This window comes from Tamandua tetradactyla, chromosome 14 (assembly GCF_023851605.1).
Source record: "Tamandua tetradactyla isolate mTamTet1 chromosome 14, mTamTet1.pri, whole genome shotgun sequence".
NCBI classification, from domain to species: Eukaryota; Metazoa; Chordata; class Mammalia; order Pilosa; family Myrmecophagidae; genus Tamandua; species Tamandua tetradactyla.
Window position 1 is genome coordinate 75,032,404 of NC_135340.1, and position 14,205 is coordinate 75,046,608.

Here is a 14,205-nt window from a genome sequence, read left to right on the forward strand (position 1 = left end):
GGAAGAATAACATCAGAAACACGAAACTTTCCCCTTTATAGATCAGCTTTCAAAGAATACTTTGATGTGACACTCCAGGGTGGAAATATTATGATAATTTGTTCATTAAGCTTAGACTCTCTTAAAGCTCTATTGACTTTAATGATGATTTTAACCCTTAAATACGTCTGAAATTTGATCTTTGAAAGCAACTGGGTATTTTTAGTACAGTTACTAAAACCAATCAAAACAACAAAAATCGTAGTAAATAACAATTCATTTCATTCAGTGCAAGGAAGATGTCATGTTAATAACAAAGTAAGTTCATATTATATTGACTTAGAGTCTTTGTAAATACACTCCTCATTACTTTTCTTTTGGGGAGGCAAATTATTTGCAAGGATAAATCATTAAAACAATTTTTGCTTTCTTTACTGAAAATCCAACCAAGGAAGAACCATTCTATTAAAATGATAGAAATTCACAATGCACAAAATATGTGCGATTCATAAAAACTTAGAATTTATAAACTTCTCATATGGCATCTCTACACAACTTTTTCCTCCATGTATTCTTTTCCAAACTTCACAGAGTTTGAGCAGTTTCAATGTGGCAGATCATTTATGACTTCACAAAGTTAAAATATACCATGTAAAATCATTTATCTCATTGGGCACCCAAAGGTCAACTACGTTCAAGCAGAAGAAACTACATAAGGAAAGCTAAACTTGCTTCAAATCATGAGTTTCTCAAGCTTTGTTTGAAGATACAGAGGCAGAGCTTGCATCAGCATTACCTCTACCACCCAGCTAAGCATACTCTGTGGGCCCAAGGATGTGGCTAGAACACATGCAATCTCTTCTTCCAAGCAAATAATAAGAAGAGAGAAAACCTCTAAAAGAAAATAGTGAAAAGCCATCTCCAAAGCCAGAAAACCATTGCTAAGTGAGCAGAAGTGATTTGCTTGCAGAAGACAACCCTCTCTCAATTAGGGCCTTTCGGTTTTCATGGGCTTGGGAAATCTGAAACCCTTGAGAAAAACTCTTGGGTATATTCAAAGCAAGATTTCACTGGTGAATTCAGTTTGCTGTTTAGATGTCCAGAATATAGCATTCTTCGCAATTCTTGAAATCGAGGACAAAGCTGCACAGGTTCCATAATCAAAGCAAAGCCCTATGATGAAAAAGTAATTTGACTTTTATCTTCTTTGTTGATGTAGACCGCACTACAGAACAAATCTGACAGTTTCTGTAACTCATAAGAGGAAGGGGGGGAGGACTGCAGTATCTTATAATAAGCCTTCTTTAAAAAATTACCAAAACAGCAAGAGTAACTTTATAGCTCCTTCTGTCCTAAGCAGTTCTTTAACAGCATACCTTCAGAGTAAAAGTTTTGTTAATGGATAGTGGGGATGGAACCACATATTGTAAATATAATTAATGCCACTGAATTGTGCTTAAGAATGGTTAAAATAGGAAATTTTATGTTATACATGTGTTACCACAATAAAATTTGAAAGAAAAAATCATAAAGAGCCAAGTTTAACTTAAGCATGTGTCACTTGACATAGTTCCCTCTAGCTCAAAATGGTGATGGATAATATTTACTGAGCATACACAGTGGACTGGACATATGGATTATCTATGCTGTAGAATGACTCTAAAAAGTAACTACTATTATTCTGTTTCATAGATGAGAAATTTAAAGAAATAAAGTTTTGCTGAAGATGCCACAGTAGTAAGCAGCAAAGCTGAGGACTGAAACAAAGTCTATGGACTACCAAAGTCTCCTTACCCACAACGATGTATCACCTTCCTAACAAAGATAGGGATAATTTAGTGTGATACAGAGGGATTGATTAGATGAGTTGGTATTAAACAGAAGACTTCAGGTGGAGGGATAATTAAAATTTTTTAAAATAGCTTTATTGAGATATAATTCACACCCATATAATTCACCAATTTAAGTATACAGTTCAGTGGTTTTTAGTGTATTCAGAGTGTTGCATCCATCCACACAACCACTATTACAACATTTTCATCACCCCAAAAAGAAACCTTGTATCCAGTAGCAGTTACATTCCATTTCCCCTAAAAATCTTCTCCCTATATAACAATGAATTTTTTTACTTTCTCCATGCATTTGCCTATTCTTGGCATTTCATATAATGGAACCATACATATGTGGCCCTTGTGACTGCCCAGTTGTACTTAATGTTTTTGTTCATCCATATTGTAGTATGTATCAATACTTCATTTATTTTTATAGCTGAATAATATTTCACTGGATGGATACACAGTATTTGTTTATCCATTCTTCAGTTGATAGGTATTTGTATTCTTTCCTCTTTGGAGCTATTGTGTTTTATGCTACTATTTACATTCATGTACACATATTTGCATGGAGATACATTTTCATTTCATTTAGGCATATACCTTGGTAGAATGGCTGGGTGATAAGTTTAACTTTTAGAAGAACTGACAGACTTATCCAAAGTGATTGCCCCATTTTACATTCCCACCAGAAATGTATGACAGTTCAAAATACTCTACATTTTTGCCAAGATTTGTTATCCTTTTTTTTTTTTTTTAAGCAATGCATTCTTCTTTTTTTTTTTTTAAATGTGCATTAAAAAGAAGCCTTCAGTGGAGGGGTGATTAATTTTTGCTAATGGGAATACAACTTTTTGTGTGTGTATAAAACTGCATAGTTTTTATTTGTGCACTTTAATTTCAGAACAACAACAAAAAACTCACAATACACAACATCCAAACCCATTGTCAAATGGAATGGAGCTCATGGCCCTTGCAACCTGCCTTGGACAGGAAAGGGGAAAAAAACCCACTAGGTATCAGTAGATGGAGCCAGGTGGGACAGGCCACCAGTGCTGTTGTGGGAACCAGGGGACCACTATACAGTGGATACAAGGTTTATGGGTATATAAACACCTAATCTACTTCTTCCATGTGAGATGCATCTTTTGTCGCCCTCAAGGTGCAGGAATCTCATCAGGAACAGCAGCCCTGGCTCTGCAGTCACTTCATCTTCACGCCTAAACCTAGCTTGATCATGTGGAAGATGCGGTTTGAGTGGGTCAGGGAAACCTCAAGGAGAAGCCAGAGGAGCGCAACACAGTTTCAAACAATAGTGCCACCAGGTCCTTGACTGTCTTGTCATTTTTTTTTTTTTTTTTTTTTTTTTTTTTTTTTTTTTTTTTTTTTTTTTTTATTAACGGAAAGAAAAAAAAGAAATTAACACAACATTTAGAAATCATACCATTCTACATATGCACTCAGTAATTCTTAACATCATCACATAGATGCATGATCATTGTTTCTTAGTACATTTGCATCAGTTTAGAGGAACTAGCAACACAACAGAAAAAGATATAAAATGTTAATATAAAGAAAAGAAATAAAAGTAGTAGTAATAGTAAAAAACAACAACAACAAACAAACCAACAAGCAAACCAAAAACAAAAAAAAACCCTATAGCTCAGATGCAGCTTCATTCAGTATTTTAACATGATTACTTTACAATTAGGTATTATTGTGCTGTCCATTTTTGAGTTTTTGTATCTAGTCCTGTTGCACAATCTGTATCCCTTCAGCTTCAATTACCCATTGTCTTACCCTGTTTCTAACTCCTGCTGAACTCTGTTACCAATGACATATTTCAAGTTTATTCTCGAATGTCCGTTCACAACAGTGGGACCATACAGTATTTGTCCTTTAGTTTTTGGCTGGATTCACTCAGCATAATATTCTCTAGGTCCATCCATGTTATCACATGGTTCACAAGTTTATCTTGTCTTAAAGCTGCATAATATTCCATCGTATGTATATACCACAGTTTGTTTAGCCACTCCTCTGTTGATGGAGATTTTGGCTGTTTCCATCTCTTTGCAATTGTAAATAACGCTGCTATAAACATTGGTGTGCAAATGTCCGTTTGTGTCTTTGCCCTTAAGTCCTTTGAGTAGATACCTAGCAATGGTATTGCTGGGTCGTATGGCAATTCTATATTCAGCTTTTTGAGGAACCGCCAAACTGCCTTCCACAGTGGTTGCACCCTTTGACATTCCCACCAACAGTGGATAAGTGTGCCTCTTTCTCCGCATCCTCTCCAGCACTTGTCATTTTCTGTTTTGTTGATAATGGCCATTCTGGTGGGTGTGAGATGATATCTCATTGTGGTTTTGATTTGCATTTCTCTAATGGCCAGGGACATTGAGCATCTCTTCATGTGCCTCTTGGCCATCCGTATTTCTTCTTCTGGTAGGTGTCTGTTTAAGTCTTTTTCCCATTTTGTAATTGGGTTGGCTGTCTTTTTGTTGTTGAGTTGAATAATCTCTTTATAAATTCTGGATACTAGACCCTTATCTGATATGTCATTTCCAAATATTGTCTCCCATTGTGTAGGCTGTCTTTCTACTTTCTTGATGAAGTTCTCTGATGCACAAAAGTGTTTAATTTTGAGAAGCTCCCATTTATTTATTTCCTTCTTCAGTGTTCTTGCTTTAGGTTTAAGGTCCATAAAACCACCTCCAGTTGTAAGATCCATAAGATATCTCCCAACATTTTCCTCTAACTGTTTTATGGTCTTAGACCCAATGTTTAGATCTTTGATCCATTTTGAGTTAACTTTTGTATAGGGTGTGAGAGATGGGTCCTCTTTCATTCTTTTGCATATGGATATCCAGTTCTCTAGGCACCATTTATTGAAGAGACTGTTCTGTCCCAGGTGAGTTGGCTTGACTGCCTTATCAAAGATCAAATGTCCATAGATGAGAGGGTCTATATCTGAGCACTCTATTCGATTCCATTGGTCGATATATCTATCTTTATGCCAATACCATGCTGTTTTGACCACTGTGGCTTCATAATATGCCTTAAAGTCAGGCAGCGCGAGACCTCCAGCTTCGTTTTTTTTCCTCAAGATGTTTTTAGCAATTCGGGGTACCCTGCCCTTCCAGATAAATTTGCTTATTGGTTTTTCTATTTCTGAAAAATATGTTGTTGGGATTTTGATTGGTATTGCATTGAATCTGTAAATCAATTTAGGTAGGATTGACATCTTAACTATATTTAGTCTTCCAATCCATGAACACGGTACGCCCTTCCATCTATTTAGGTCTTCTGTGATTTCTTTTAACAGTTTTTTGTAGTTTTCTTTATATAGGTTTTTTGTCTCTTTGGTTAAATTTATTCCTAGGTATTTTATTCTTTTAGTTGCGATTGTAAATGGGATTCCTTTCTTGATTTCTACCTCAGCTTGTTCATTACTAGTGTATAGAAAAGCTACAGATTTTTGAATGTTGATCTTGTAGCCTGCTACTTTGCTGTACTCATTTATTAGCTCTAGTAATTTTGTTGTGGATTTTTCTGGGTTTTCTACATATAGTATCATATCGTCTGCAAACAGTGATAGTTTTACTTCTTCCTTTCCAATTTTGATGCCTTGTATTTCTTTTTCTTGCCTAATTGCTCTGGCTAGAACTTCCAACACAATGTTGAATAATAGTGGTGATAGTGGACATCCTTGTCTTGTTCCTGATCTTAGGGGGAAAGTTTTCAATTTTTCCCCATTGAGGATGATATTAGCTGTGGGTTTTTCATATATTCCCTCTATCATTTTAAGGAAGTTCCCTTGTATTCCTATCTTTTGAAGTGTTTTCAGCAGGAAAGGATGTTGAATCTTGTCAAATGCCTTCTCTGCATCAATTGAGATGATCATGTGATTTTTCTGCTTTGATTTGTTGATATGGTGTATTACATTAATTGATTTTCTTATGTTGAACCATCCTTGCATACCTGGGATGAATCCTACTTGGTCATGATGTATAATTCTTTTAATGTGTTGTTGGATACGATTTGCTAGAATTTTATTGAGGATTTTTGCATCTGTATTCATTAGAGAGATTGGTCTGTAGTTTTCTTTTTTTGTAATATCTTTGCCTGGTTTTGGTATGAGGGTGATGTTGGCTTCATAGAATGAATTAGGTAGTTTTCCCTCCACTTCGATTATGTTGAAGAGTTTGAGGAGAGTAGGTACTAATTCTTTCTGGAATGTTTGATAGAATTCACATGTGAAGCCGTCTGGTCCTGGACTTTTCTTTTTAGGGAGCTTTTGAATAACTAATTCAATCTCTTTACTTGTGATTGGTTTGTTGAGGTCGTCTATTTCTTCTTGAGTCAAAGTTGGTTGTTCATGTCTTTCCAGGAACCTGTCCATTTCTTCTAAATTGTTGTATTTATTAGCGTAAAGTTGTTCATAGTATCCTGTTATTACCTCCTTTATTTCTGTGAGGTCAGTAGTTATGTCTCCTCTTTCATTTCTAATCTTATTTATTTGCATCCTCTCTCTTCTTCTTTTTGTCAATCTTGCTAAGGGCCCATCAATCTTATTGATTTTCTCATAGAACCAACTTCTGGTCTTATTGATTTTCTCTATTGTTTTCATGTTTTCAATTTCATTTATTTCTGCTCTAATCTTTGTTATTTCTTTCCTTTTGCTTGCTTTGGGATTAGTTTGCTGTTCTTTCTCCAGTTCTTCCAAGTGGACAGTTAATTCCTGCATTTTTGCCTTTTCTTCTTTTCTGATAAAAGCATTTAGGGCAATAAATTTCCCTCTTAGCACTGCCTTTGCTGCGTCCCATAAGTTTTGATATGTTGTGTCTTCATTTTCATTTGCCTCTAGGTATTTACTAATTTCTCTTGCAATTTCTTCTTTGACCCACTTGTTGTTTAAGAGTGTGTTGTTGAGCCTCCATGTATTTATGAATTTTCTGGCACTCCGCCTATTATTGATTTCCAACTTCATTCCTTTATGATCCGAGAAAGTGTTGTGTATGATTTCAATCTTTTTAAATTTGTTAAGACTTGCTTTGTGACCCAGCATATGGTCTATCTTTGAGAATGATCCATGAGCACTTGAAAAAAAGGTGTATCCTGCTGTTGTGGGATGTAATGTCCTATAAATGTCTGTTAAGTCAAGTTCATTTATAGTAATATTCAGGTTCTCTATTTCTTTATTGATCCTCTGTGTAGATGTTCTGTCCATTGATGAGAGTGGTGAATTGAAGTCTCCAACTATTATGGTATATGTGTCTATTTCCCTTTTCAGTGTTTGCAGTGTATTCCTCACGTATTTTGGGGCATTCTGGTTCGGTGCGTAAATATTTATGATTGTTATGTCTTCTTGTTTAATTGTTCCTTTTATTAGTATATAGTGTCCTTCTTTGTCTCTTTTAACTGTTTTACATTTGAAGTCTAATTTGTTGGATATTAGTATAGCCACTCCTGCTCTTTTCTGGTTGTTGTTTGCATGAAATATCTTTTCCCAACCTTTCACTTTCAACCTATATTTATCTTTGGGTCTAAGATGTGTTTCCTGTAGACAGCATATAGAAGGATCCTGTTTTTTAATCCATTCTGCCAGTCTATGTCTTTTAATTGGGGAATTCAGTCCATTGACATTTAGAGTTATTACTGTTTGGATAATATTTTCCTCTACCATTTTGCCTTTTGTATTATATATATCATATCTGTCTTTCCTTCTTTCTACACTTTTCTCCATGTCTCTCTCTTCTGTCTTTTTGTATCTGACTCTAGTGCTTCCTTTAGTATTTCTTGCAAAGCTGGTCTCTTGGTCACAAATTCTCTTAGTGACTTTTTGTCTGAGAATGTTTTAAATTCTCCCTCATTTTTGAAGGACAATTTTGCTGGATATAGGAGTCTTGGCTGGCAGTTTTTCTCTTTTAGTAACTTAAATATATCATCCCACTGTCTTCTAGCTTCCATGGTTTCTGCTGAGAAATCTACACATAGTCTTATTGGGTTTCCCTTGTATGTGACGGATTGTTTTTCTCTCGCTGCCTTCAAGATCCTCTCTTTCTCTTTGACCTCTGACATTCTAACTAGTAAGTGTCTTGGGGAACGCCTATTTGTGTCTAATCTCTTTGGGGTGCGCTGCACTTCTTGGATCTGTAATTTTAGGTCTTTCATAAGAGTTGGGAAATTTTCAGTGATAATTTCTTCCATTAGTTTTTCTCCTCCTTTTCCCTTCTCTTCTCCTTCTGGGATACCCACTACACGTATATTTGTACGGTTCACATTGTCCTTGAGTTCCCTGATACCTTGTTCAAATTTTTCCATTCTTTTCCGGATAGTTTCTGTTTCTTTTTGGAGTTCAGATGTTTCATCCTCCAAATCACTAATTCTATCTTCTGTTTCTTTAAATCTGTCATTGTAGGTATCCATTGTTTTTTCCATCTTTTCTACTTTATCTTTCACTTCCATAAGTTCTGTGATTTGTTTTTTCAGTTTTTCTATTTCTTCTTTATGTTCAGCCCATGTCTTCTTCATGTCCTCCCTCAATTTATCGATTTCGTTTTTGAAGAGGTTTTCCATTTCTCTTCGTATATTCAGCATTAGTTGTTTCAGCTCCTGTATCTCATTTGAACTATTGGTTTCTTCGTTTGACTGGGCCATATGTTCAATTTTCTGAGCGTGATCCGTTATCTTCTGCTGGCGTCTGGGCATTTAGTCAGATTTCCCCGGGTGTTCGACCCCACAGGTTGAAAGGTTTTTCTGCGCAGTCTCTGGGTTCTTTTCTTCCTATCCTGCCCAGTAGGTGGCGCACGTGGCACACGCCTGTCTGTGGGTTCCACCAGCGAAAGTTGCTGTGGGTCCCTCAACTCTGGAAAACTCTCGCCGTAGGGGAGGTTCGGCAACCGAAGCGTCTTGGAAGAATGCCAGCCGGCCCGGGGTTCCAAACGCGGGGAGGGTCGCCGGCTGTCCCAGCACAGGAGAGCGTCCGGCTAAATTAGCTAGTCGGCCCGGGGCACCAAGCGTGGAGGGAGGGCGCCAGCTGTCGCAGCCCGGGAGAGTGCACTGCTCCCAGCCGACGGGGGAGTCACGTGTTTGGAAGGGATCCCCCGGTCACTGTTCTCCACAGTCTGGGGATTTCCGACCCAACTATCTCAGTTGTTCCGGGAGGCCTCGTGTGGTGGGGGCACGAGCCGCCGCGGCCTAAGGGGACCGCCTGTCCAATTCTACCAGCTGGCCTGGGAAGGTGGAAGGGAGGGACTCCGGTCGCTTGCTGTCCCACCCAGGAAAGCCCGTGCCCCTTGGTGATCTCACCGGAGCTGGTTCTCCCAGATAGTCAGCCGTTCCAGGATGGGGTACGCTGTCCCTTTGATCTCCCTCGTGGCTCCGGGAGCTGCTCTGTATTATCTCCACTCCCCCAGTAGTTGTTCTGGAGGAGGAAAGGTGAGGGCGGCAAGGCTGTCGAGGCTGGTAGCGGAGGAGCACGGTGAAGGCGGGTGAAGAGGGCACCGTGTTGGTTGGAGAGCAGCCGGAGCAGGAGGGGGAGGAGGGGGGTAGGGAGGTCGGGCGGCTCGGCTGCTGTGGGGCGCGTGCGCCGCGCGGCGGTCCGGCGGAGAGAGAGAGGGGGTAGGGAGGTCGGGCGGCTCGGCTGCTGCGGGGCGCGTGCGCCGCGCGGCGGTCCAGCGGAGAGAGAGAGGGGGTAGGGAGGTCGGGCGGCTCGGCTGCTGCGGGGCGCGTGCGCCGCGCGGCGGTCCGGCGGAGAGAGAGAGGGGGTAGGGAGGTCGGGCGGCTCGGCTGCTGCGGGGCGCGTGCGCCGCGCGGCGGTCCGGCGGAGAGAGAGAGGGGGTAGGGAGGTCGGGCGGCTCGGCTGCTGCGGGGCGCGTGCGCCGCGCGGCGGTCCGGCGGAGAGAGAGAGGGGGTAGGGAGGTCGGGCGGCTCGGCTGCTGCGGGGCGCGTGCGCCGCGCGGCGGTCCGGCGGAGAGAGAGAGGGGGTAGGGAGGTCGGGCGGCTCGGCTGCTGCGGGGCGCCTGTCTTGTCATTTTTGTCTGCCTCAGTCTTCTGCTGCAGTGTCCCCACAATGGGGTGGTCAAGGTTGATCTCCAGGTGCTTTTTGGCCACCATGTAACCCATTGTAGAGTTTTCCAAAACTGCCTGGGCTTTCATGATTCGCTCCATGTTGGCTGTCCATCCACACATGCTAGTTATAATACAATACAACAGGATGAAGACACAAGCCTATTGGAAACCGTCACCTTCTCAACCTTTTAATGCAAGATTTCCTTCATAAGCTTGCAGAGGTCTTCAAACTTGGCTTTACTCTTCTCCACTTTCTATTTCTCGTCCTCATCCTCAGGTAGCTCCAAACCCCCCTTGTTAACTGAGACCAGGCTCTTCCGATCAAACTCCTTGAGCTGCTGCGTGCAGTACTCATCAACAGGCTCAGTGATTTAGACCACCTCAAAGCTCTGCGTCTGCACTTGCTCCACCAAAGCCGAGTTGGCCACCTGCTCTTTGCTGTCACCAGTGATGTAATAGATGGACTTCTGGGTCTCCTTCATGTGAGACATATTCAGAAAGAGAAGCCATCTCATTTTCAGACTGGGAGGTGTGACAGCGCAGCCACTCAGAAAGGCATCATTAGTTAGTGGAATCCTCATGGATTCCAAGCTTCAGGTTTTTAGAGAATGCCTCATAAAATTTCTTGTAGTTCTTGTCTTTGTCAGCTCAGAGAAGAGCCCAATGCATATCTTCACAGTGTTTTTGTGAATGACCTTCAAGATTTTGCTCTGCTGCAACATTTCTCATGAGATGTTCAGGTGCAGGGCCTCACAGTCAATCATGCCATGAATGAAGTTGAGATACTCTGATATCAATTCATCTCAGTTGTCCATGATGGACACACAAAAGACGGAAAATCTGATGTCGTTCTTTTTCTTCTTGTTTTCGAAGTGGTCAATGGGAGCTCAGTGGGGGATGAACAGCAATGCCTGAAATTCCAACTGACCTCCCACAGAGAAGTGCTTGACTGCCAGGTGGTCTTCCCAATTGTTGGAAAGACTCTTGTAGAATTCTCCATATTCCTCCTGGGTGATGTCATCAGGGTTTCTGTCTTGTTCAGTTCTTTTTGATCAGTGTACTTCTTAATACTCTTGGTTTTCTTGTCCTTACCAATATCATCCTCTTTATCTGAACCCATATCTTCAATCTTGGGCTTCTCTTTATCATCCTTATCTTCTTCTTTCTTACTGTTCTCTTCCTCTGCTTCATCATCATTGATTTCCTTCTCTCATTCCTTTTCTAAATAAAAGGTAACGGGGTAGCATATGAACTATGAGTGCTTCTTCACCACTTCTTTGACCCACCTCTCCGCAGAACTCCATATGTTCTTCTTTAAGATGCAAGATCTCTTTGGTACCCTGGCCAATAGGCTCCCCATGGTCAACATGAACAATGAAGGAACCCCCAGTGGAAGACTCTCAGGCATACTGCTTATCATCTTTGTGCTTTGTGATCACAATCACTTTCTCTGCCACCAAGTAGGCAGAGTAGAAGTCAACACTAAATTGCTCAATCATGGAGATATCTGTCCCAGCCTGCAGTGCCTCCATAAATGCTTTGGTACCAGACTTGGCAATGGTTCTCAAATTATTTATGAGATCAGCCTTGGTCATGCCAATGCCTGTATCCATGAGAGTCAGGGTATGTTCCTGGGGGGTGGGGATGATGCCAATTTTCAACTCTTTACTACTGCCCAATTTGGAGAGGTCTACCAGGCTTTCACAGTGAATCTTGTCCAAAGAATGAGAAGCATTAGAGATCAACTCCAGAAGGAAAATTTCCTTGTTGGAATAGAAAGTATTGATGATAAGAAAAATAAGTTGGGCAATGTTTGTCTGGAAGGCAAAAACCTCCACTTCCTCCTTTCCATAGTGCACTTCATTTTTTAGAACATTTGCATCACTCCAGAAAAAGAAATAAAGAGAAAGAACTCATACATATTGCGTTGGTTTGAAAGGATTACATACCATAGAAAAGACATGGTTGTATCCTAATCCATCATGTGGAGGCAGCCGTTTCTGTTAAATCTTTATTCAGCACTATAGGTTGGAAACTTGATAAGATTATCTCCACAGAGATGTGACTTGCTCATTGTGGGTATTAACCTTTGATTAGAGGAAGATGTGACTCCACCCATTCCAGGTGGGTCTTGATTAATTTACTTCAATCTTTTAAAAGAGGAAGGATTTTGGGGAAAGCTTCAGAATGATGAGAGAGCCATGAGAACCATGAGAACCCACGCAGTCAGAGACTTTTGGAGATGAAGAAGGAAAATGTCCCAGGGGACTTCATGAAAAAAGAATTCTGGAGAGAAAGCTAGTGGACATCACCATATTCGCCATGTGCCTTTGCAGTTGAGAGAGAGAGAATCTGAACTTCATCAGCTTTTCTTGAGTGAAGATAACCTCTTGGTGCCTTAATTTGAACATTTTTAAAGACCTGCTTTAATTGGGACATTTTCTTGGCTTTAGAACTGTAAACTTACAGTTTATTAAATTCCCCTTTTAAAAAGCCATTCTGTTTCTGATATTATCACATTCCGGCAGCTAGCAAACTAGAACACATACCATACCCCTTACCCCTCCCTCTCACTGACCACTAGAATTTCCAGCTACCCAACTTATTTTACCCTTTGCCCACGCTATTATTTATTTATTTTTCTATCCATACTTTTTACTCATCTGTCCATACCCTAGATAAAAGGCATGTCTGACACAAGGTTTTCACAATCACACTATCACATTGTAAAAGCTGTGTCGTTATACAATCATCTTCAAGAAACAAGGCTACTGGAAGTTCAACAGTTTCAGGGAGGTCAAGGCTACTGGAAGTTCAACAGTTTCAGGTACCTCCCTCCAGCCTCTCCAATACACTATAAACTAAAAATGCATATCTGTATAATGCATAAGAACAACCTCCAGGATAACCTCTCGACTCTGTTTGAAATCTCTCAGTCACTGAAACTTTATTGTCTCATTTCTCTCTCCCCCCTTTTAGTTAAGAAGGCTTTCTCAATTCCTTGATGCCAGGTCCCAGCTCATCGTTCTGTTGCCAAGGAGATTTACAGTCCTGGGAGTCATGTCCCACGTGGGGGGTGGGCAGTGAGTTCAACTTGCCATGTTGGCTTAGAGAGAGGCCATATCTAAGCAGTAAGAGAAGTTCTTGAGGGGTGACACTTAGGCCTAAATTTAAGTAGGCTTAGCCTATCCTTTGCAGAAATAAGTTTCATAGGGATGAGCCCCAAGTTTGAGGGCTCAGCCTATTGATTTGGTTGTCTCGACTGCTTGTGAGAATATCAAAAATTCTCCAAATAGGGAAGTTGAATATTTCCTCCTTTCCTCCCAGTGCCCCATGGGGACCTTACGAATACTTCTTTATTCATTGCCCATATTACTCTGGGATATATCGGGGCATCATACTAACCTGGACAAACTAATAAGGTCTTATGCTTTTAGACTTGAGACTAAAGTCTCAAGATTCCATGTACTTATGGTGTTCAACTAAAGAGACCACAGAGGTAAAGTTAGGAAATGCACTACCCAAAATACAAATTTAGCACCAAATAAACATCTTTCCCTTTGGTCCCACACAGAAGCTGAAGTTTTAAAATATGGATGCCCCTGTATTACGATTTACCTCAGTCTTACTCAGATCAGCTTCATTCATATCTCTACTTGAAGTCAGATCCCTTTTATCAACTTTTTAACCAATTCCTCTATGGGGTACTGCTGACTTTCATAGCTTCAGAGCTCTAATTCTAAGTCTCAGGTGTCACACAAATATAGGAAATACATTTTAATCATCAAAATTATCCTGAACGTTCATAGGCAGTAGTCAACTTTACATTTCTGCTGAAGTCATTCTATATAGCCAAGCAGAGTCCATGAGTTAGTACAGAAAGCTACAAATGACACTTGTCCAACAGACGCAGTGATCAAAGTATAAAGCTGGACTACACAGTGAGGGAAGACCTACGGTAAAAGCCCCTTATTCTAACCTCAACACAGATTAAGGCAGACCTTGGTTGGCGAACTGCTTCTACTGCTTGTAAGCTACATGACAAATCACTAAATTTGTCTATGCTTCAGTTTCCTCTCTTATAAAATAAGTGGGTTGGACTAGAAGACCTCTTCTATCTTAATTTCAAGGCTGAAATAGATGTTAAAAGTCACCCAGTCCAATCACCTACCTGATGCTTGAATATTCTGTCATATCCCATACCTCTCAAATCCAGCTTCACTCAGAAAATACTGCATCCCAAATAAGAAAAATAAGGACAAATAAATAAATAAATAAATGGGGGGGTGAAAAGAGGCTAAAAAATTGGGTCGATTACAAT

At 40.4% G+C, this 14,205-nt stretch overlaps 1 protein-coding gene and 1 pseudogene across 3 annotated transcripts in view; both read right to left on the reverse strand.

Annotated features, from left to right (window-relative positions):
* MYO1E (myosin IE) overlaps positions 1-14,205 on the reverse strand; it is a 247,820-nt gene that overhangs the window by 70,432 nt on the left and 163,183 nt on the right. The window lies entirely within an intron of this gene.
* On the reverse strand, positions 4-11,777 carry LOC143656193 (heat shock protein HSP 90-beta-like; annotated as a pseudogene).